At 36.5% G+C, this 22,778-nt stretch overlaps 1 long non-coding RNA gene across 1 annotated transcript in view; it reads right to left on the bottom strand.

The window, feature by feature from the left end:
* LOC105511635 overlaps window positions 1-22,778 on the bottom strand; it is a 58,167-nt gene that overhangs the window by 9,098 nt on the left and 26,291 nt on the right. The window contains exon 2 of the long non-coding RNA XR_001001740.1: window positions 11,085-11,184. This is a non-coding gene — a long non-coding RNA (uncharacterized LOC105511635). The remainder of the gene's footprint in view (window positions 1-11,084; window positions 11,185-22,778) is intronic.

Below are 22,778 nucleotides of genomic sequence, written 5' to 3'. Positions count from 1 at the left end.
TGGTGACAGATTAATCGGTGCACCATGTTGTTCCTTAGTTGTCATCCCCAAAGTATCATAGGACTGTTGGCCCTCGCTGCTAATGCTTCCAGGAAGAAAATACACAAAGCACTTGAAAAAACTACCTTGCGGGATGGTTTAATTGTTAGTTGGCTAACTGAAAATACCAGTAAAGATATAAAAATATTTATGATTTCTGTTTGACTTTGAATTCATATTTGAATATGAATATTTACCCATATGAATTCTTATGGGTAAAAAATACACCCAATGGATCTCTGGAAAAATAAAAGATTTCATCATTGCTATTTATTAAGTACATGTGCATCAGATTAAGCCTGCTTCAGTGATGTTTTTTATTCTCACTCTTTGTTCCATTCACGTTTGATTGTATATTCATCTGAGTGAGGTGGTGGCAGTTGGTAGTAGGTGAAAGAGAATGCTTCTTTCTATATATATTCAGAAATAGTTTATTTATTAATTAAGTTTATTGCACAAACATTTGCTAAGTACCCACTACAGACACGACAGTGAAACAGTAATTAAAAATCTTGATCCCACATCTCCAACAATTGAACTTATTCCAGACATTCTTAACGAGTCCTAAACTCAACAACATAGTGTTTCTAATTTGTAACCCAAAACTTCTGCTCTTATTTGCAGGCTCATTTAATCTTAGTGCCTTTCACCAATGTCACTCAATTAAAAACCAAATGCTTGTGTAATTATTTTGGTATCTTGTCTTTTATCTAATAGGTGAAGTCCCTAAACTTATTGATGTTACTTCTTATACATTTTTCAAACTTGCACCCTGTCTTTCTCTACTATTATCCCTTGATAACCATGGAATGTCCTTTATAGGGCTATCTTAGGTGATGCGTGGCACATAATAATATTCCCTAAATGCCAGGTATTATTTGGAGGAGGAGGAGGAGAAGTGGTGTACTAGTTTGGATAAAGGAAAATTTTTTGCTATGGAAAGAATAAGAATTAAGTCAGCCATACAGCAATGTAATTAAAAGTCCAGGTTCTTTCTTTCTGCTGTCCCACATGGTCAGACATTTTGTTATAGTTTAAAATATTGCATCTGAGCATGAATATATCCATTGGAAGAAGAAAAACTATCTAGATCAGTGTGTCTTTAAAAAACGAAGAAATATTTTTCAAAAACTTTGAACAAAACTACCCTCACATCCCATTGATCAGACTATCACTAACAAATTCAGTGGATTTTCTGTAATTTCCTTGGACTAATCTGGATTTATCCCTGAACTGAGGATATGAGTGCCTCATTGAGAAATGGATGCATAAACACAATTGGAATTCAGTTACTAATGAAGGGGTAAGAGTTGAGCTGTCTGCCAGGGCCTCAACAGTGACCACAATCAGTACACAGTTGCAATTCAGGTCTTGGATACATCTTGCATGGGTGACTGGAATAGCCTCCTGACTAGCGGGATTAACTCTAATTCTTGCACTCCTCAATCCCTTCTCCACAATGTTACCAAATCTTTCTAAAATATGGATGTGGTGCCTTGTTGAGCTTTTGCTTGGCTTTCTACGTACATTACAAAATACAAATTTATCAGCACAGCATTTTAAGTTCTTTACGTAACAGTCAAGGATTATCCTTCAGCTTCATTCCTGATGCCCGTATTCCTTGATCTAGCCAACAGATACAGGCATCTTACACTCTCAGCTACACAAACATACCAGAAACTTCTAAATTTTCAATCCCTGTACTTGCTTCTCCCTTGACTTACAAATGTCCCCCCCATCCTCATCTAACTAGTGATAAATCTCATTTATCCTTCAATACACTTCCAGTATTACCTTTCTTCTGAAGACACATTCTAAATTTGTCACTCCTTTGTAAGGCATTTCGAACATCATAATATCCCTAGACAAGAAACTGAAGAATACCTCTCTGGAGAAACTGGCCTCAGAGGGAGAGGAAGAGGGGGAAATGAGTGAAAACTACCATTGTAAGCTTTGGAGCATCATTTGATTTTTAAAGCTATATACATAAAATATTAAATATTATCATATAACTATGTTAAATTAATTCAATTAAGAAATTGTGTTTTAGAATAATATTAAATGTGTGTTTGCATATAAGTTTTATATAATTAAATTTCAAAATTAAATATTACACCTGAGAATAATACTACCTACCTAATGAGGTTTCTATTAGAGTTCAATAATAGGTCCCAAACACACCTTGACATTGAAAATAAAAGAGACTTAATAAATATCATTTGCCTTGACATCTCTTTTCATCTTCCACCTGCATTTGTTCATTTATGAAACAAATATTTACCATGTACTATATGCCAGGCACTATTTTAGTATCCCATGAGAAAGTAAAGCAGAGTTGCAGTACAGTAGAAGAGATGGGGTGAGCTAGAATCACTAAACTACTCCCCAAGTGTTGAGTCTATGGAACTGTAGATAAATTTTACAACACTGCACGTAACTGCAAAATAATATAACCTATATTGTTATAGTGTGACAGTAAAAGGGAGAATTTTGTTGTTGTTGTTGTCAAGAATAGCTTACATATACTTTTCTAGTTTTCGCCACACTTAGGTTCCTCTCATGAAATGCTTGCTAGTGGGTGTTAGCAAACTAAAGACACATGGAACTCACTGTGATATATAGTTTACATTTTTATTAATGACTTCAGATTTAAGGCTATGTTAGTTACTCATTTCTTGAGGCCATATTAGTTTATGAAAGCACACATATTTATACACACACACACACACACACATCTCCTTTACTAACTCACAGAAATATGTATCTTCAAATATATTTCTGTTCAAATCTTGACATTCTCTGAATGAGAAAATAACCCTTGAATGGATAATTTGGTAACTTTAATATGGTTTATTGAGTTTGTAAAAGACAGTCTCTTGTTTTAATACTATTTGATGATTAGTGATACATTGATTGAGAATTAACAACTATCTTGTTTATAGAATTCGTTTAAAGGACTGTTAAGCCCTAAGCTATGATTTAAAAAATGATCTAGGCTCAGTTTAGCATTCATTACACTAAACATGTCAGCCAATGCCAGTCCAGAAAAGTGAATACTACTTCATTAACAAAACGCAGAAATGCTCACTGACAGCTGGCAAAGTCCAATCAGAACTAACTGACTACTTTTGAATCAGCATCTGTTTCACTTTGCTAATCAACCCTGCTTCCCTCATTTTTTCTTTTGGGAAAGAAGATGAAAGAAAAGATAGCTTGTGAACCTCTGAAGAAGAAAAAAAAGTAAAAGAATTACCTGTGTGTGTGTGTGGATGAGAGAGAAAGAGATTGATTTTAGTTTGGAGAAACAAAGGCCATGGTTACTTTTACTATTTATCCTAAAAAGAAATTATTGAGGGACAAGTGTCAAATGTTGTCACATGTAGGGGACTAAAGTTAGCCTTTCCGATGTCAGGTTACTCCGATTTTAACAAATGCAACTGAAGTGGAAGATAGAAGAAACAGAATAATTTGTACGGAAAAAGTTGCTACAAAATCCAGGCTATATTATTTTACATGTATGTAGGGAGGAATTTAGTAATCTTGCTTAAGTATTATTTCTTTTCTTGTATTTCTATTTTGGCAGATGCAATCTCTGATTAATTCAATTGAACACAGGAAGTGCTCACCTTGTGGAAAGTAAAAGGGAGAAAATGCTTTTGTTGTCACCTACTCACAAATTTGTATAGTTAGTTACAATCTCTCTCCCCCACATTCCTCACTAGCCCCCAACCACCCCAAAAAAGAGTAGCAAAGGAAACTGGGAGAGAGGACAGAAGAAAGGACTAAAGAGAGAAGAAAAGACCAGTCATTTAATATGTTTGCCTACGTGGAATTCTACCTTTGAACTTCCAAGTGCAACTTTATACATTGTCTTTTGACATTACGCAGTTTGGAATCCTGAAAGCTCTCAGTTTAGACAACTAAATTATTGCTTGTCAATTTAGCTTGGGATGAAAGACAGGTGTTTTGTTTCACAGTAAAACTCCGTTTGGAGCTTACATTGGCTCTAAATCCAATCCCAGCATCTTGTTGTGGGATGGCATTGAAGTGTATCTCTGTAGGAATTATCAGTCAGCCCGACAGTCAATCCACACAAGCTCCTTCTTCACCTTGGTTCCTCTGATTGGGCATGCCTAACACCGTTTAAAAGCAATTGAGATAAAGACCCCTTCGAACTCCAAGGGTTAGCGTTCTTGCTGATACTTCACCAAGATTTTGCCTCTAACAAAGAACTAAGCTTAGCGAAGTTGAAAATCCATATTAGTCGTCTTAGAAGCCAAGGCAATACTTTATGATTCTTTAGTAGATATGTGTTAAAACTGTGATTTAATTTATTAAATAGCTATTTTTGTATTTCTAATTTAATGAAATAATGTAGTGGGTCCTCTATTCAGGAAATTTTTTATTAGTACATATGCATTTGTTACTCTGATTCAGACGTTTGATGTAAAAGGCTCAGCTGAGTGGCTAAAATTGTCTTTTTATAGGCTGAAAAACAAAACTTTTATGCAAGCTTATTCACTTCTCTACCCTCCTCTTCTACTTTGTTATAGTTTCCATTATTTCTAGCATCATCTATTCTAATCTATGCAATAATGAAAGCCGGTCACTTCTACTCATTACCACGGTAGAGAAGAACTCTCAGCAAGTCTAGGAAAATCAAGCTATAGTTCTATATTACATTTTTGGCCTCCTGTAGTGGAAAATAAGTAGTGGGGACCTTATTTAACATGGATAAAACTGGCATATACATAGATCTTATAATATTTACCAGTTCATAATTCAAAACTTTAACGTAATGGAAGTTTTAAAGTAAAAGAAACCTAGTTCTTCTACTCAAACTCCACCACTGTTTTAAAGAAGATATTAAGTAACTTGATTAAGTTCAAAGATCAAAGTAGTTCATACAAAGCCAGGACTAGACCCAGGTATTCTGATTGATAAACTAGTTCTTATTCCACTATATAGCCTTGAATAAAATGTTTTACCCAAAAGATCTTTAGCCCCTTTTATAGGGTTCCATGAGTATTTTATGATCAAGACTTGGGGCCTTGAAAGTACATAACTTTTCAGTTAAGCTTAATTTAGAGAAGATTATAATTACATATTTATCATAGTTATTATGTAGTCTCTGTTTATCTTTCAATGTAGCAGTCGTTTTGACTTTTTCCCCCCGAAAATGCTTGGATTAGAATGGAGATTCAGTGACAAGGTTCTCTATGAGCTTCAATAAATTAATACATTTCTTTCAATGGATTTGTAAAACATCTTGAAGATGAATGCACTATATTATTTAATATATATCTTTCAGTGTCTAACATAAATGCCTTAGGTTCCTAATGGATATTTGTTGAATTTCTAATTTTGTGTGTTTGATTCAGTTTCCTTATCCTTTATCATCTAGGATTCATCATTCATTAATAAACAATATTAATTTCTTTGGGCAAAACTGCCTATTAACCAAGCAAACTATTATTAGTCAGTCTTTGACCTAATTTTCAGTTAGGAGTATGGTGATCAGGTAGGAGTATGATGTGACCAAATATAGTCCTTTTATTTGGCTACAAGATGTGTCATCAGAGGAGATATAACTAAGAACACTTGGATTTTTATGAACTCATAGAAATGTCCTATGCTGAAATAGAGAAAATGTCTGCCTTAGTCTTTTAAAATAAACAACCAAGTATGTTTTACATCTGTCAACTGGAAATACCAATACAGGACTATTGTGAAAAGTCAAGTGGATTAGAGGTGATGGTAATAAAAATGTTAAAAGCAATATGTAAACTGAATGACATTGGGAGTAGTAATCATAATTATAAAAAACATAGTAACTCTGAAATTTACTGCATATTCAGGGGTTAGAGAAAGGATCTTGGGTCAATTCTTAGCAAACAAACAGAAAGAGTTCTTCAGGTTCTAGGGCCAATGATTCAAGACATAAAACACACAGTAATTGACAACCCAGGCTATCCCTACTGGCCTTTAGTTCTTACTCCGCCTATAAAAAAGAACTTCATTCAAATGCATGGTTGACAATGAAATGGACGTTTCATCACATTGCCCTACTCCTGACCTCCACACTGACCTCCAGATCACCCCTCGGTCAAAATGTTAAAGGAGTCACCGAATGCGGTTTTAAGCTGAATTCAGCCTAATTTTCTGAAGAGAAAGTCAGAGAGTAATGTATTTTCAGTGGTGCTTTTTAAATCTTGTAGTTAAAGGCTTCTGTGGCATGATTAGCATTGATGATATCATCAATTTATCAGTTTACTGCCAAGGAGTGTTTCTTCTTTTATTTTTCATGTATATCCTAAGCCATTAAATATTTAAAAAAATAAAATAACAAAAACAAAACTTTGAAAAAGGGAAGAGCTACCTACATTCTTTTTGTTGCTTACGATGCAAAAGATTAGTATTTTCTGACCTGTTCTGTAAGTTACCTCTGAGTCAAATTTAGAATTTATCTGGATAAAAGGTAAGTGAATAGGTTGGTACCAGAACCGAAAATGGAGCATGTGGTATGACTGGATTTTAGCACGACCTTTTTCTGTTTATGTGGCAACAAACCAATTAGCTGTTCAAGGAATTAATTGTAGAAGAAATCATCCAATCAGGTTCAGAAATTATCTAGCATATGATTAACCAAATTGTTTGATTTTGATGATATTTTTAATAATAAACTTCTTTTTCTTTGGCTTAAAACGAATGTGAGCAGGCTATAAGGAATCACACAAGCAAATGCAAATCAGTTAATTAATTAAGAATTTCAGTCAAAATAGTTCTATGGCATTGCACATCAATTGACTCCTAGGCTTTTTAACATGGACATTTGGTTCCCCCTAGTTTTTTAAGGAGTTTCTAAAACCACATGTACCAAATATTATTCAAAAGATTGAATAAGGTTTACATACATTTGTACTACTATTTTTGTGTATACAAAAGCGTCTTAAATTAAAATTAATTTAAAATGCATGATTTCGTTATACATTTTCTTACAACATGTGTACAACTGTTACTGTTGCAAAATAGCTTATACATTTTTTTTTTTGGCCTTAAAGGGAGCATTCTTGTTTAAAAATATTGGAAACAATGGCTTAAATAAAATGACAATTTTTTTTTAGTCTTTAGCTACTGGGCTATAAAGTAGGTACATGTCAGACTTTTCTTCTCAGGAAACTGTCTGTGCCAAATGACCACTTTGGGATTTTCTAAACCTAAAACTCATTTTTTTCTCTTTGACCTATAAGCCTTGAGACATACTTGAACTACCTTTTAATTCTCTTTAGAAATTGTAAAGATTTGTTAAGTAACCTGAGTATGGCTCAGTGGTTATGTGGCACTTACATTTGAATGGAGGATTTTATCAAATGAATGATAAGTTCACCAAAATGTTATTTTTTAACATAATGATAAATCCTTCAACTATTGTATTCACCAGTTCACACAAGATAAAATTTATATTCACTCAAATAATATTTAAGATCCTTCATAATTTTTTTCTTAATATACCAGCACCACATACACTAGAGTAAGGTTTGGTAAACTTTCCATTAAGGGGGAAATAGTAAATACTGTAGGCTATGTGGGCCATACATTCTCTGTCACTACCACCCAACTCTGCCTTTGTAGCACAAAGGCAGCCATAGACAACATGCATATGAATGGTTGTGGATATGTTCCAATAATACTTTATTCATGGAAACTGAAATACAAATTTCATCTAATTTTCACATGCCATTCTTTTTATTTTTCATTTTTTCCCCTAGCCATTTAACATTTTAAAACATTCTTAGTTCATGGGCTGTGCAAAAACAAATGGTGGGCTGGATATGGCTTGTGGGCTGTAGTTTGCTGACCCTTTTACTAGAACATTTTCAAATATTTTCTGAACACGCTATGAGTTTCTGTGCTTCCACACCTTTCCTTTTTATAATTTGTTTTTTATTTCAATAAGTTTTTAGGGAGTGGGTGTTGTTTGGCTACGTGGGTAAGTTTTTTAGTGATGATTTCTGAGATTTAATACATCCATCACCTGAGCAGTGTACACTGTAACCAATGTGCAGTCTTTTATCCTGCACCCGCCTCGCACCCTTTCCCCCAAGTCCCCAAAGTCCATTGTATCATTCTTATACCTTTGTGTCCTCATAGCTTAGGTCCCACTTATGAAAAAGAACATACAATGTTTGGTTTTCCATTGCTGAGTTACTTCACTTAGAATAATGATCTCCAATTCTATCCAAGTTGCTGCGAATGCCATTATTTCATTCCGTTTTATGCTGAATAGTATTCCATGGTATGCATATACCATGTTTTCTTTATCCACTCATTGATTAATGGGAATTTGGACTTGTTCCATATTTTTGGAATTGCAAATTGTGCTACTATAAACATGCCTGTGCAAACATCTTTTTCTCATGATGACTTCTTTTCCTCTGGGTAAATACCTAGTAGTGGGACTGCGGGATCAAATGGTAGATCTACTTTTAGTTATTTAAGGAATCTCCATACTGTTTTCCATAGTGGTTATATTAGTTTACATTCCCACCAATGGTATAAAAGTGTTCCATTTTCACCACATCCATGCCAACATCTATTTTTTTTTATTTTTTCACTATGACTATTCTTGAAGGAGAAAGGTGGTATTGCATTTGGTTTTGATTTGCATTTCCCTAATAAATATCTTTCCTTATATAGTTCCCCTATTCTTATACCTTTTCCTTTTTACTTTGCCTAACTAAATGCTAGCAAAATTAAGCTCAAGTGACACTCTCTCTAAGAATCTTTCCATTATTATAAGTCACCATTTCATGCAAAACAAGAATTTTATCCCATTTGGTTCTAATAGTACTTTGCACATGCTCTGTTATAGGAACAGAGGCAAAATACTTAGAAAGTCTGTGCCGAATATTTCTTGAATGAATCAATCAATGAATAAATGAATGATGGAGACACTAATGATTGACTTGTACCACAACTGTTTACTGAGATATTTCCATGATCTAAAAGTGAACCCCATATGGGGTGCCAGTTGTAGTCATCTTTCTCTCCCAAAGGCCTGGAACATGTTTAATGTGTGGTAATATTTTAAGAGTTTTGTTGAATTAATGTATTGAAGGTGAATCTCAAAGATACAGCTAGGGAAAATTGATTTTATTTTTTATGGGCATTCTTATGTTTCTGAGTTGAAATAGTTTCATCTGATTCTCTACAAAATGGCCATACCTAGCTCCTCAAAGCTAAGTTAAAAGTCACAGATCTCCACTTTCCTGTCTCTACTTGTAGACACATGCTTATTTATATTTGGTTAATTAAAATTAATCACCCTAGTTCTCCCTTCCCTACAAGGGCATTACTTCCCATTAACTTCAGTGAAGCTTGTTTGACTTCAATGAAAGTTTTTTACCTGCATAGGGACAGTCAGGAATCGGGACAAATATCTTTAAGGCTGTCATTTGTCACCATGAACAAAAGAAATAGAAATCCTTAGGCATGAGCCACCGTAACACACTTCACGTGCCTCTCTTAATTCTATCCTTGCTGACAATCCATGACTGCCACATAAAAGAAAGCATCAGAATTATAATTGAATGGTTCTGAAATATCAGAGACAGAACCTCTGAAAAAAAGGTTCACAAACTTATTCTTTGGCAAGGTTAGTGATTTGATACCTACAAACGGCCAGAACACTGGTGACAGCTTTTCCAACGCACAGCATATGCACTCACTTTGAGTCAGGGTTGAATAGGAAAGCATGGTAACTCAGCTTCATTCCACCAGCACACAGTTCTTTGACAACCCTCTACTATTCAGAATACCCATGAGCAAGGGAAAGTGAAAGAAGGGAAAGGCATCTGAGACACCACAATGATATCATAATATCCATACTCTAAAACGTGAGCGTTTTATTCATGGTGTATTTATTTCAGTCAGAGTAACAGATATCAGGAGCATTTGGCAAAATTGGAGTGCCAATTTGTAGAGTACCTAAGCAGAAAGCATCCATTTTTAAATATTTTCTACATATATAAAAATTAAGGCAAACTAGTGTTACTGTTTCTAATAATCATCAAGTTACTTATTTTGCACAGGAACAGCATGGCACTCCCCTAAGATTATTGTTCCAGAATCCCCAAATTAATCGTGCCATGTAGCAATTGTTTATACTGTATTTTTATAAGTTATTTACAAGACTATTTGCCAGCATTTAAATGAGGTAATACACATATAATCCCCAGTCCTACAACTTGGCACTCAATAAATACTAGTTCGTTCTTTCAACCTTATCTCTTCTGGATAAAATAGAAATTTTAACTGAATAATCTAAAAAAAGAAACTTGCAGCAAAAGATTACAGGGCAACCCACACTCGCCCATATGGGGATGAGGGTGTAAGGAAAAAACTGATGTTTATTGAATCCCAAGTCTTAGAGCTGGGGCTTTATATATGTTATCTCATTTAAATTTCCTAAGTAGTCCAGTGAAGAAGTTGATATGGCCTGCATTGATATTTAGAGCTTATAATTAAAATCTAAAAATTTAAATTGTAAAAAGAACTGTTCCCTAAACTTTGTTCATCCTCTACTTGACTTGGTTAGTTAGCCTCTCTCAATCAGAACAAACATCTCTTTCTGTCTGCAATTTCATCATTAAGTCATTCTTTTGTTTAAGACACTGTCTCTGTAAAAGTTTCCTATGAAAGTACATGCTACCTGGGTCAGATAAACTACTAAGTCAATAAAATGCACTAAAATTTTCATAGAAAGCAAGTGATCAGATAAAAACAGCTTTGCCTTTGGGAGAAAAGGATAAATTAGACTCTGAGAGAAAGAAAGCTAGATATTAGAAGCTGAAACCTGAAACAACCCAGTTTTGGGGGATTCTGGCTCGTGGGATGCAGCGTGCGTATGTTGTGGTTCAGAGTAGTAGGAGATCACATGGATAACACACAGCATCCTTGTTAAAGAGTGCATCAAAATCAAATTCCACTTCACAGTTCTGATGAGGACAAAGGGCATTGTGGTAAACATAAAACCATCTTCTAACTCCTCCACTCTCCAATCAGAAGGTCCTTTCCCTTCTTTGCTATTGACTTTCCAATGGAGCAGCAGATAAGCATTGTGTGTGCTTCATAGCAGGTACTCCACTGTAAAACAAAAAAATCACAGTATCAGTCACTGTAATTGATAGTAAAGCCTGAAACTGGATTTGGATGGGAGGCTGAGTCAATCTTTCAGTCAACGAATGGGACATTTCTATTGGCAGAGGTTTCCAGCTCCATTTCTCTGTTCAAGAGAGGGACACTGTCCAGAGAGCTTATTCCTTATGGTTTTAGCTTCTTCCACTTGTTTTACCTCATAGATTAGCTTAGCAAACCTCCTTTTAACATCTTCTGCCTCTGATGCTTATCAGAGTAGAATCTCCTGCATCTGCATTCATGTATAATTTCTCTCTATATAGATTATCTTAACATATCCAAAACCAAATGCATTATTTTGTGAAGAATTTCCCAAACTCTCATGATGAAAAGTGTTACTCGGGGTGATTGTTAAAAACACAGATTCTTGGAGTCTGGAACCTACGCCTGCTCAGGGAGAGGGCCAGCTCTCTGCATATTTAACATGGAAGTGATCCCACCTCTGAAAGTCCATCATGGCCAGGCCTGCTCCATCTTCTGTATTTCCTGCACGGGGTCTGGTACTTGGAGAGACATTGCTTCACAAAATGTTGTGAACTAAATTAATGAACAGATATCATAGTTATAGAGACATCAAGTGACCAGTCTATTCCTCCAGCACCCATTCAATTAGTCTCCAAATTCTGCTGACTTTACCTTTACAAGAATATTGAATTCTTCCCTCTTCTCCATTCTCATTCTGTGATCCTAATTGAGGTTCTCTTCATCACTCTCCAGAAGTAACTTTATAGCCCTTTAATCTCCTTTTTCATGGTCTCATCCACTATTATTCAACCCTTAAAGTTCTACCAGTGGAATCTTTCAAAAACACAGATCACCGTGTTGCTTGAAAACCTTTCGACAATTTACTCTCTCCCCCAAAAACCTGGAATAATGTCTCTAAGGCTCAGAGCCTGGCACAAAGTAAGCCCCTTAAATATATAAGGATATAGTTTGTACTCAAAGCTCTTCAAAACCTGATCTCCAGCTAACTTTTCTATTTCACTTCTAATCTCTATCTGCACCTACTTCAGTGCCCCTACTAGCCACTGCATTTCCCTCAAAAACTAGACCATTTGCATTCCACTCTGTTGTGCTCAGGCTATTGCCTTTGCTTTGTATACCTATTCTTTCCTTCCTTCTCCTTCCCTGTGCCAAAAGAAACTCCAATTCGTCAAAAAAATTTTAAGTCTCAAATTTTTCTTAATCATACTTTTCTTAAATTTGTTTAAGTCTCTCTTTGGACACATCCTGACTCATCCTTTTCCTTTGGGGTGCTCTGACACCCCATTTCATTTCAGCACTTATGGGCCCAACCAGATGCCCCAAGAGTTCTGGAGATTGAGCCTATGGGATCATTGTGGAGTTGTCCTGGAGCCACATGGCCATCTGGTTCCAGTAAAGTGACCTGGTGAATGTATTTTTCCTGCTAGTTGGTGCAATATCTCTTTAGGAATATCATGTCATAATGGTGCTGACATGCTGATTTTGTATGACTTTCAAATTAGACACAGGAGGAGTTTAGGACTCTGGACTACCTGTAGTTGTCTGCCAGCCTTGAGCTTGAACTATGTGTGATCCATGCTTATACACCCATGTTCTGACCAATCACAGTGCTGGCTTCAGGCTACGGCACCTGAGGGTGGTGGGGGTAACCCTGGACATCACTTACTCATGGGACCATTACTGTTGGCATTCAGAACAGTCACCCTATTCCTTCTGCAGGCTCTGTACCATATTTAGACAATCCACCAGGTGGCTGCAACTATCACCCCTGAGGCTTCCCAGACCACTGCTCCACACAACAAGGGGTCCTTCCCATTAATGTTCTTCATTGCCTCCAACTGATGTGGTCACATCATGAAATTCTGGATAGATTTAGGCCATTCTGGACAAAGGACAGACTTTATTGTATAAATGGGACCATTTTTCTCACTCAATGCCTTCCTCTTTTTCTACCCTTCTAACTAGTGGAAGTGGAAGTGAGTGGAAGGTAGGGATGCAGACAACATTGAAAGAGATCACATTCTAGAAAAGCAATGATTATAGCCCAATTAGTTCATGAGAAAGCATGGTTGAAGATATATTGTTTCTATTGGAATGCTATAGAATTCTGAACGGTAAACTTAACATGATCAGGGAATAAGTTATTCCTCACATTTTCTGCATCCTCTGGGTAAGACTTACAATCGTGGTCATCATCGATGAAGCACAAAAGCAACCTTTGAGAGAATTACTGGAAACCAGTATCTATGAATAGCACAATGGATGATGAAGTGACACAAGCCCTATTATAACTAGACTTTTACAAAATAGTACTAGGGAAGCTCAGAAGTAAGAAGATCAATATTATATCAATATATACAAGTTGTAAAGAGTCATGGCAGAGTAAGTAATATCAGCATTGCTAGCTTTTTTCACGGTGGGAGTTGTCATTTAGTCAGACCCAGTAATTCTGAAAATCAAAAACTAAAAGAAAAAAAATAAAGAGAAGTTTCTTGCACCTGAACAGATGGTGCCTGGACACTGAAAAGCTTTCACACACATTAATTACACAAGGAAAAAATATGTAAGATTTTCTTCTCTACCCTTTTTTCTAAATTTTTAATAACTAGCTCTTGAAGTTTGTAATATTATTTTAAATCAAATTGGTTATATAAAAAGACTTTTTTTTATTTTTTGGCCTGGAGAATGATACAACTTAGGAGCAGCCCTTCAGGCCACACAAGGTACTAAGCAAGTGATGTGTAGTCTATTTTCATCTTTACAACAGCCACAGTAACCAGTTATTATCTTATTACATAGAAAATAAAATAATTTGCCCATGCACACAATTGGTAAATTGTTAAACTGTGACTGTTATTCAGGACAACCTAATTTTTGTTTGCTTGTTTGTTTGTGTTTGTTTCCGAGATGGAGTCTCACTCTGTCACCCAGGCTGGAGTGCAGCCACGAGATTTCGGCTCACTGCAACCTCTGCCTCCTGGGTTCAAGTGATTCTCATGCCTCAGCCTCCCGAGTAGGTGGGACTACAGGCACATGCCATTACACTGGCTAATTTTTTAAATTTTTAGTAGAGATGGGTTTTCACCATGTTAGACAGGTTGGTCTCGAACTCCTGACCTCAGGTGATCCACCTGTCTTGGCCTCCCAAAGTGCTAGGATTACAGGCATGAGCCACCTCACCCAGCCCCAGGACAACCTAATATTAATGTGTATACCAACCTTGGAAAAGGAGGACAAATCTATTCCACCTTAGTTGTGTTTCCTAGATAAGTGTTACCTTTATTCTTGTTGTAGAAATTATTATCATTATTATCATCATCATTGTCACTAATAAAATATTTGCTGAATATTAGCTATGTGCCAGACATCATTCTAAGTATTTAATATGCGTTATTCATTAAACAATTTTAACAAACTTATGAGGTACATATTAATAATATTTCCAAAACACAGATGGAAAAATTGAGGTATCAGAGTGACTAGGTAATTTACTCAAGGTTACTCAGCTACCAGTAATAGAGAGGGGAATTAAATAAGACTCTGGCTCTGGAGCCCAAGCCAATCAGAACCAAATTTTCTAGTTTGGTTCCTTTTACCTATACTTATGAACTAAATTGGGACTTGGACATAAAACATCACAAACCATAATAAATGACTGGAAGCCATCTATGATTTTACTCTGGTGATTCAATTTATTTTCATTGGCATAATCTAAGGACTTAGTATTGCTGGTTTCAATGGCACCTCTGGTTCCTATAGATATAGTGGTCGAAAGGGTAAGCTTTGCAGCTGGTTGCAGTGGGGTCACCATGAAAACACCCCAAAGGGGAACTCATTTAATTCAAAAACATGAAATCATTCATTCATGATCACATCACGCACACGACCATATATATGTGCCTGTAATACATACATGTCCATCCCATTCCTTTATTTCTTTTTGGCTTGTAATAGTAATGCTGTTTCTATGTAGGAATGGAGAATTTTATAATTGAAAAATGTATATTTAGCCAGAGCACAGACATAAGGAATATATCAAATAGCACATTCACTGTAGCTAGCTTGGCTTAAATATAGAAAGATGCCAAATTTCTAGCCAAAAATTGATAAGAGTAGTCAATAAGCCAAGCACGCAGAACTATTTGTAAAAATTTAGATAATTGACTAAAATTTTCAATTTTTATTCCTATGCCTGCAACCACGCTCCTTATCATTTAATGTTTTTCTATCACTACTTAGAGTAGTAAATATTTCACTCTTTCACACCCTTAGCAATAGCACACCTACAAAATAGCTGAAATAAAAATATGATGACTTTAAGATTTACAAGTGATAATTATCTTTTTAAAAACATTCTCATTGGGAGCTAAATTTCCAATTTGTTTTCTGCTATCGACTCCTTGTTTTGTTTCAAGATCCCACTGATCATTTGCAAATGGTGAAAAGCCTCTTTAGGCCACTCTATATTTCATCCCAGGTGACCGAACTCTGCATTTTGATTTCTAAATGGGCAGATAGATGTACTGCAATGAGAACACAAAGAAGCAGGTTTATAACTCGGTACATTATGGCACCAGGTTCAACGCAAAAGGAAGCAGCAATGCCGTAAGCCTTTGTTTCTGACTCATGCAGATAAACTCCAGCATTTTCCAGGACTGTAACAATGCAGAATACGGAGGAGAAAAAAAAAATAAAGATGCAAGAAAGAGAAAGAAAGAAAATGAATTAAAACAAAGCAAAACTCTTGGGATGGTTTATGCTGCAGGGTATTTTCCCAGAGTTCTGTCCAAGAATAATCTAGTAAAAATGTGGACAGAGAACCACCGACCCCTGATTTCCCCCGAACATATGCAGCTCTGATCAGTCTGGTATTTCAAGAAAAACAAGGTCCTGAACCCGAATCCTCAGACACATAACAAAGCGCACTTCACAGCTGTGATGCACAGCGACGATCGGCTCCGAGGCCTGAGTGGGTCCCAAGACAATGCCTCCTTTATCACCCAGAGGACAAATATCTAGACAGCAATATTTTCTGCTTGAATGCTTCGAGCAGCTCGCGCAACTCCTGACTGAAAGGGAAAACTGAGCTCAGAGTGTTTGCTGAGTGATTATTTTAATTTACTACTTGATGTAAATCTAAATGAACTGACACCCAGCTCAAGATGGACAGAAAGCAATCATCGTGGAAGGTGGGGGGCTACGGCAATAAAGGGGGGTACACAGGAGAGAGGCTGATGTTACACTATCAGCTGAGGTTTGGCACAGGTTTGCCCAACTTTTGCAATGGCAGCGTAACAGATAGGGGGGCAGGCTCAGCATTGCGTTCCCTGTTCTCAATTACCATAATAAGTTCGGTAATTTTGTGCTGTTTATTTATCAGGCGAGGATAACAAAGGAAGCTGAGGAAGTCTGTTCTGGAGGCACCATGACAAAGCACCAGACAGAAAGCAGTCACGTGTGGGGAGATGAGCAGAGACACCACTTCTCAAGCACCTGATTATTCTTTCTCAGTATTTAGAAGCAAAAATTATCCTTAAGAAAAACAACTGCAAACGCAACACAGGCTACACAGATGAGAAAATGGGGTAAGACGGGGATTGAGAAAATCAAAGGGCAACTTGATAACGAAGTTTTAATTTCTTACAAAAAGCTATCTTTCCTTCATGTCCATTATTTGTCCAAACTTGCCAGTAGTGAGAAAAGATTTTTCAAAAGAACTGTTTGGTTAAGTTCCCCTTTCCCATCTTTCAAGATAGAAGTTCTTTAGATACGGTGAATATTTCTGAGAAACTAGATGGCAAAATCAGAGCTGTGCCTGTTTAAGATGAACATCAGATTTCCTTGCAGTGCTTGTAAGATATTATACAAAGCACCATTTTTCTCTCTTGTGCTCTCTCTCTCTCTTTTTTAGCTCATGAAACACTGCACTAAACAGTCACAGGACCAAGATATAGATTCCTATTTCCAGGTTTGTCGCTTCTGTCTAAAAAAGACTTTCATTTCAGCCATGTCTGCCTAGCATCCCCTTCAAAAAAGTGGCAATGTTTGCTAATGAGCATAATCCTCGTTATTTGTAGCACTGTTATAAATGGCACAGGGTATGCATATAAATCCCCAGGCATGATTCTGAAAATATGTCCAATAGAGGAAAAATATATCACCACTTGTTTTCCACAATCACAATATGGAACCAAATTATGGTCTCTATCATATAGAGATATATATATGTGTGTGCGAGTATACGTGTGTATATATATACATATATAGTCAATTTATATCTTTATATATTTATTTAGTGCATGCAACATCGATATATATGCATCTGTCTAGTACAATTGAAAAATATCTATTTCCCATGGATCTGGGTCACTGCTTTCCTAACTAGGAGCCCTCGAGTTCTCTGTAATGGCCTTAAACATTGCCATGATGGCTGCCATATGTGGTATGTAAAAAGAAATCAGCACAGTGACTCTTCTACCTTTACTTTTATCTTTTTCATATATTGAGGTTGTTGAAATTGTTAGTATAATTTATTTCGGGGGAGGTAGTGCAGCATTTTCCTTTAAAAAAATGATTAAAAATAAAAAAGGAGGGGGGAGTTTTCTTGAAAACTGTTGTGCTAGGTTGCCCTCAAAAGACTATGAGAAAAGTAACAGAAAAATACAGTCGCCTGTCCAGATGCTGTAACTGTGGGGTGCCCAATACCTTTTGGATGATACACGTATCAGTGTTATTTATGTAGAATGATAAAGCATTTCCAGCATAGCCTTTTCCTTACTTTTCTCTGGTCATTTGTATTTGTACATGTAAATACATACATATTGTGTGGGATCCTGGTAGAATTGTTTTGAGTTCTCCTTCACGTTTGTTTTAACACCTTTCTGGTGCTGGCTTACTTGTGTTATCATTTTATATAGCATACCTCAAATAGTTAGTGGTAGAAGGGTGCAGCTGAGTGCTAAGGATCTAAAGATGATTAGGGTAGGACCCCAGAACTCAAGTTCTGGGGAGATTTATTGGGGAGAACTTGATTAATGTTTATTTTCTTAGGAGAGCATAGTGGGGTGGGTAAATTTCGTCACATGGGTTGGGATTAGATAGGTATGACCTTTCTGTGATCCAAAAATGTCATGAATTACCCTCTGTGTCTCACTTACTAGGGGAATCCCATTTTACCAATCAAAAGGAAGCATGTCATTGTCAGCAAGGTTAAAGTATATCTCTTTGACTATAATATCACAACAAATTTGCCTGTTATATACAGAACTTGCAAAATCTAGCTACAAATATTTAATACTTAACGTATTTCTTTTTAAAAAGCAAACTGATGCTTAGAACTTACAGTGGTCTTTTGTAAGGGATATGTGTTTCTTCCCCGTGTTTTTGGAGGGTGAAAAAGTTGACTCAAAACCTGGTCTTTTTAATACCATAGACAGACCATGAAGAAGAAATTACTCTCTTGACTTTTATAGTTTTATCTGACTGTGACTTATAGATATCAAGTAGCAGAATGAGAAAAATGCTGTTTTGATTGAATAATACAAGAGAATATACTTGATTGAATAATCAAAATAGGAATTTTCTTCTAAGTTATCATTCCTCACTTATGCTAACTTGGACAAGCCTAAGCAGGGACTTTAATAGGCTTTTAAAATCACTCTTTCATAATACAGTAGACCATACAATACTGTTTAGATTATTTTACTTCCATAATAAACCCTCATTAAGTATATTTATCTAATGATATGACAGAACTTAAGGGAAAGGGAGCATTAAAAAATATCTGCATGTGTTAAACATTAGCCTTTGCAGCAGATTTATAAATAAATTACAGGTAATTTATAGAATCATACCAAGTTTATAATTGCATGTTTAAAGCAATCTTCTCATGGTAATTGTATTGTATGGCTGACTCTAGGAAGAAATTACAAATTTATATTTCCAGAGTTTACTGAGATATGCTTTTATAGGTAAAATTGTATTGTGTAAAGTTCAGGTTAGAAAGTGAAGCTTCTATTTCAGTGTGACCCATACTCCATTACTAGACATTTGGAAGGCTCAGTATAAAAAATTACATGTTCACTATTTCTAGAAGAGGTCATTGCTTAAATTCCATATTAATTTTCAAGCAAGGCTGCTAGAAAAGAATCAATAGATGTTGTATGACAAAGCAAAACTTTGCCAATGCCTCCAAGATAAATGATACCCAGATTCACTTTTGAGAAGAGTGAAGGATTTCAACTGTATGTGCAGCCTTTCATTGTGTGCCAGTTCTCATAGTTCCTTCTGAAATTATTTTAACATAAGAAAAAAGTGTGAGACTGTAAACTACTTGAGGAACCCAAAGGTCAAGCCCACTGGCCTCAAATGCATTATTTATTGGATGCTTCCTCTTGACACCTTAGACGGGAACACTTAAGTGAATTAACCTACCATTGTGGTGAGAAAATAAAATATATTGTGCTGTCTACTTCTAAAAGTATAACATAACATTGTAGAGTAGGTTGAGGGTCATGTTAAGCCATACTTTCAGATGAGAAAACTGATAGTTGTGTGATAAGAATGAATGAGTAATTCATTAATTCATCAAATATTAATATTTATTAATTATCTGCTCTACCCAAGGCATTGCTCATGCTGCTGGGAAAACACCTGTGAACAAAATGTCCCTGCCCTCAAGGAGTTCATATTTCAGTTTTAGCAGCAAAAAAGTAAAATAATAAAGGAAAACTATCCCAGGTATAGAGAAAAATAAACAGGGTAGGAATAGAATAATAAAGGGTGCTGTTTTATATCTGTAGTCAGTGATTCTCCCCCTAAGAAGGAGACTTTTGAGCAAAGATCTTGATGAAGTAAGGGAACATGGCAAGATGCATCCATAAAGTATCTTAAACAGTGCAAAGGCCCAGTATTGGGCAGAAAGCTGGAATTCACTAGGAAAGCAAATAGAGCCGAACAAAAAGGGAGAGGATAAAAGAGGTTGGGGATGAGGTCAGAGAGATAGGTGGAGGTTAGCTCACATAGGCCTTGTAGACAAATGTCAGAGTAGCAGTCAGCATATGCCCGATTATGCTATGGTAACAAACAACCCTGAATCTTGATGGCTGAAAACATGAAAGGTTTATTTTTTGCTCACATCATGTCTACCACAGTTAGGTTGGAGGCTCTGCACTGTGTCAGCCTCATCCCAGGAAACAGATGGACAGAGAAACCACTGTCAAAATCATTGCCAAACATATTATCAGAGGAAAGACATCTCTGAAAGATCTCATATCAGCAATTAATGTTCCAGCATGGAAGGGACATATAGCACTTCCACAAACAACTCACTGGCCAGATCTAGTCATATAACCACATGCAATGATGGCGGAGGAGGAGAGAAGGGACAGGTGTGTGTGGGCAGGGAGCACAATTCTACCATGTGTCCACTATGCAGAGACCTATAAATATTTTGTAAACAGCATTCATGAATCCTATGGTAAAATTGTTGGATTTTATTCCAATGAGATGGGAAGCTATGAGAGGGTTACGAGCTGTTTGAGCTGGCTTTTGTGTAGAGAACATAGAGCTATGACAGTAAGAGAAACAGACAGACCCATAATTAGATTATAACATTACTTTAGATGAGAGATAATAATAGCTTGGACTGGGGTGGTGGTAGTGGAGGTGGTGAGGGATGGTTGGATTTGGGATCCCATACAGAGTAGAGTTATGTCCTAGACTGTCAGCTCATAATTTTATTTTGTTTTATTTTGGTTTTTAAGGTTGCAAGCTCAAATACTTGAGCTAGTACCGTCAATGTGTAATACAACCTGGTGAAATACAATGGGAAGTGATGGAGCCTGTGGCCAAATTGGGCAGAGCATGTTCATAAGGACATCTAAATTCACTCTTTTCTTTTCATCTCATATTTATTTAGTTTTGAGATAGAGTCTCACTCTGTCACCCAGGCTGCAGTGCAGCGGCACAATCTCGGCTCACTGCAACCTCTGTCTCCCCGGTTCAAGTGATTCTCATTCCTCAGCCTCCCAAGTAGATGGAATTACAGGCACACACCACTATGCCCAGCCAATTTTTATATTTTTAGTAGAGATGGGGCTTCACCATGTTGGCCAGGCTGGTCTCAAATTCCTGAGCTCAAGTGATCCATCCTCCCCTAGGCCTCTCAAAGTGCTGAGATTACAGGCGTGAGTCATAGCGCCCAGCCCACATTCACTTGTTTAAACCACAGTATCAACCAAACAAAATAAAATTTTGTTACTTTTGTAGTTTGCACATTTTGTAATTAAATCAACCTAGTTAAAATAACAAATGAATAAATAAAACAACCAATTCCCAAATTCTGTGTCTAGAGAATTTTAATGACACTTTGGCAGATACATGGCAGCACATAAACTTATATTAACAAAGCACCCACCAGTCAGGTAAAAATTCAGCTTAATAAAGAAGTGTCAGATTGATTTAACATCTATTCAAAACTAACTGTATAATTTTCAACTCAAATGAATTTAATTGGATTGTGTGAACTTTGTGATTTCAGGCTCAAATTACCGGTTGCTAAGACCTCTTCTCCACCTAAGGGTATTTCCACCAAAATTTGGTGTGCAAAATTGAATGTGCAAAGGAATTACCTGGCATGCATAAATACATAATCCCTGTGTGCCATTAGATCACAGAGGATGGGGGGAACAGGGGATTCTACATTCACAGCAAGCACACCTTCCCAATGTGGGCCATCTAGGGAATATGCCTTGATACATCATGGCTCTACCTGATTTTTTAAACAAGTTGCAAATTTGACCTTTACCAAACATAGAAAGAGCTTGTACAATCTTACAATTCCCACTAAGTAAGCTATTCTTACATGCATATCAGCAACAGCCCCCGTTACTAACATTTAGTGAGGGAGAGAACTCACAGAGAAGTCATCAGATGCCTTGCTTTGTTTGCTCTTTCTCTCTTTCTTTCCCTCCCTTCCTTCCTTTCTTCCTCCCTCCCTCCCTCTCTTTCTTTTCCTTCTTTCCTTCCTTCCTTCCCTCCTTCCTTCCTTCCTTCCTTCCTTCCTTCCTTTCTTCCTCCCTTTCTCCTTTCCTCCCTTCCTTCTTTCCTTCCTTCTTCCCTTCCCCCTTTCTTCTTTCTTTTATTTTGTCTTCCCCAGTGTCTTTCTTCCTAGAACATTATTGAGCTTTTACAACATTCTAGACACAGCACTACGTTCTAGAAGTATAGTATTGATCAGGACAAACAGATCCCTGTCTCCGTGTAGTGTGTTTCTTAGAAGGAGCTTTCTTTCTAATTCAGAGAAGTGAGACTAGCAATACTACTACAGTGAATAAAAAATGAGGCAAGAATATTTTGACTAGTCAAATGGTAGTCACTACCAAAATAAGTGTCAGAACACTGCAACATCTCCTCATTATTTTGGCTGAATTTAGAAGAGTTATTTTGTATGGATACACTCTAGGGTGTCAGAAAAAATCAGAAGGCTCACTGCAATCTTGTTACAACCACCTGTCCTTCTCTTTTGAAGTTTAGTGCAAATAACTTTTCTTCCTGAA

The sequence above is a fragment of the Colobus angolensis genome, unplaced genomic scaffold (genome assembly GCF_000951035.1).
Source record: "Colobus angolensis palliatus isolate OR3802 unplaced genomic scaffold, Cang.pa_1.0 Scaffold201, whole genome shotgun sequence".
Taxonomy (NCBI): domain Eukaryota; kingdom Metazoa; phylum Chordata; class Mammalia; order Primates; family Cercopithecidae; genus Colobus; species Colobus angolensis.
Note: the sequence above shows the minus strand (reverse complement) of the source record. Positions and strands in the feature narration are given on the sequence as shown.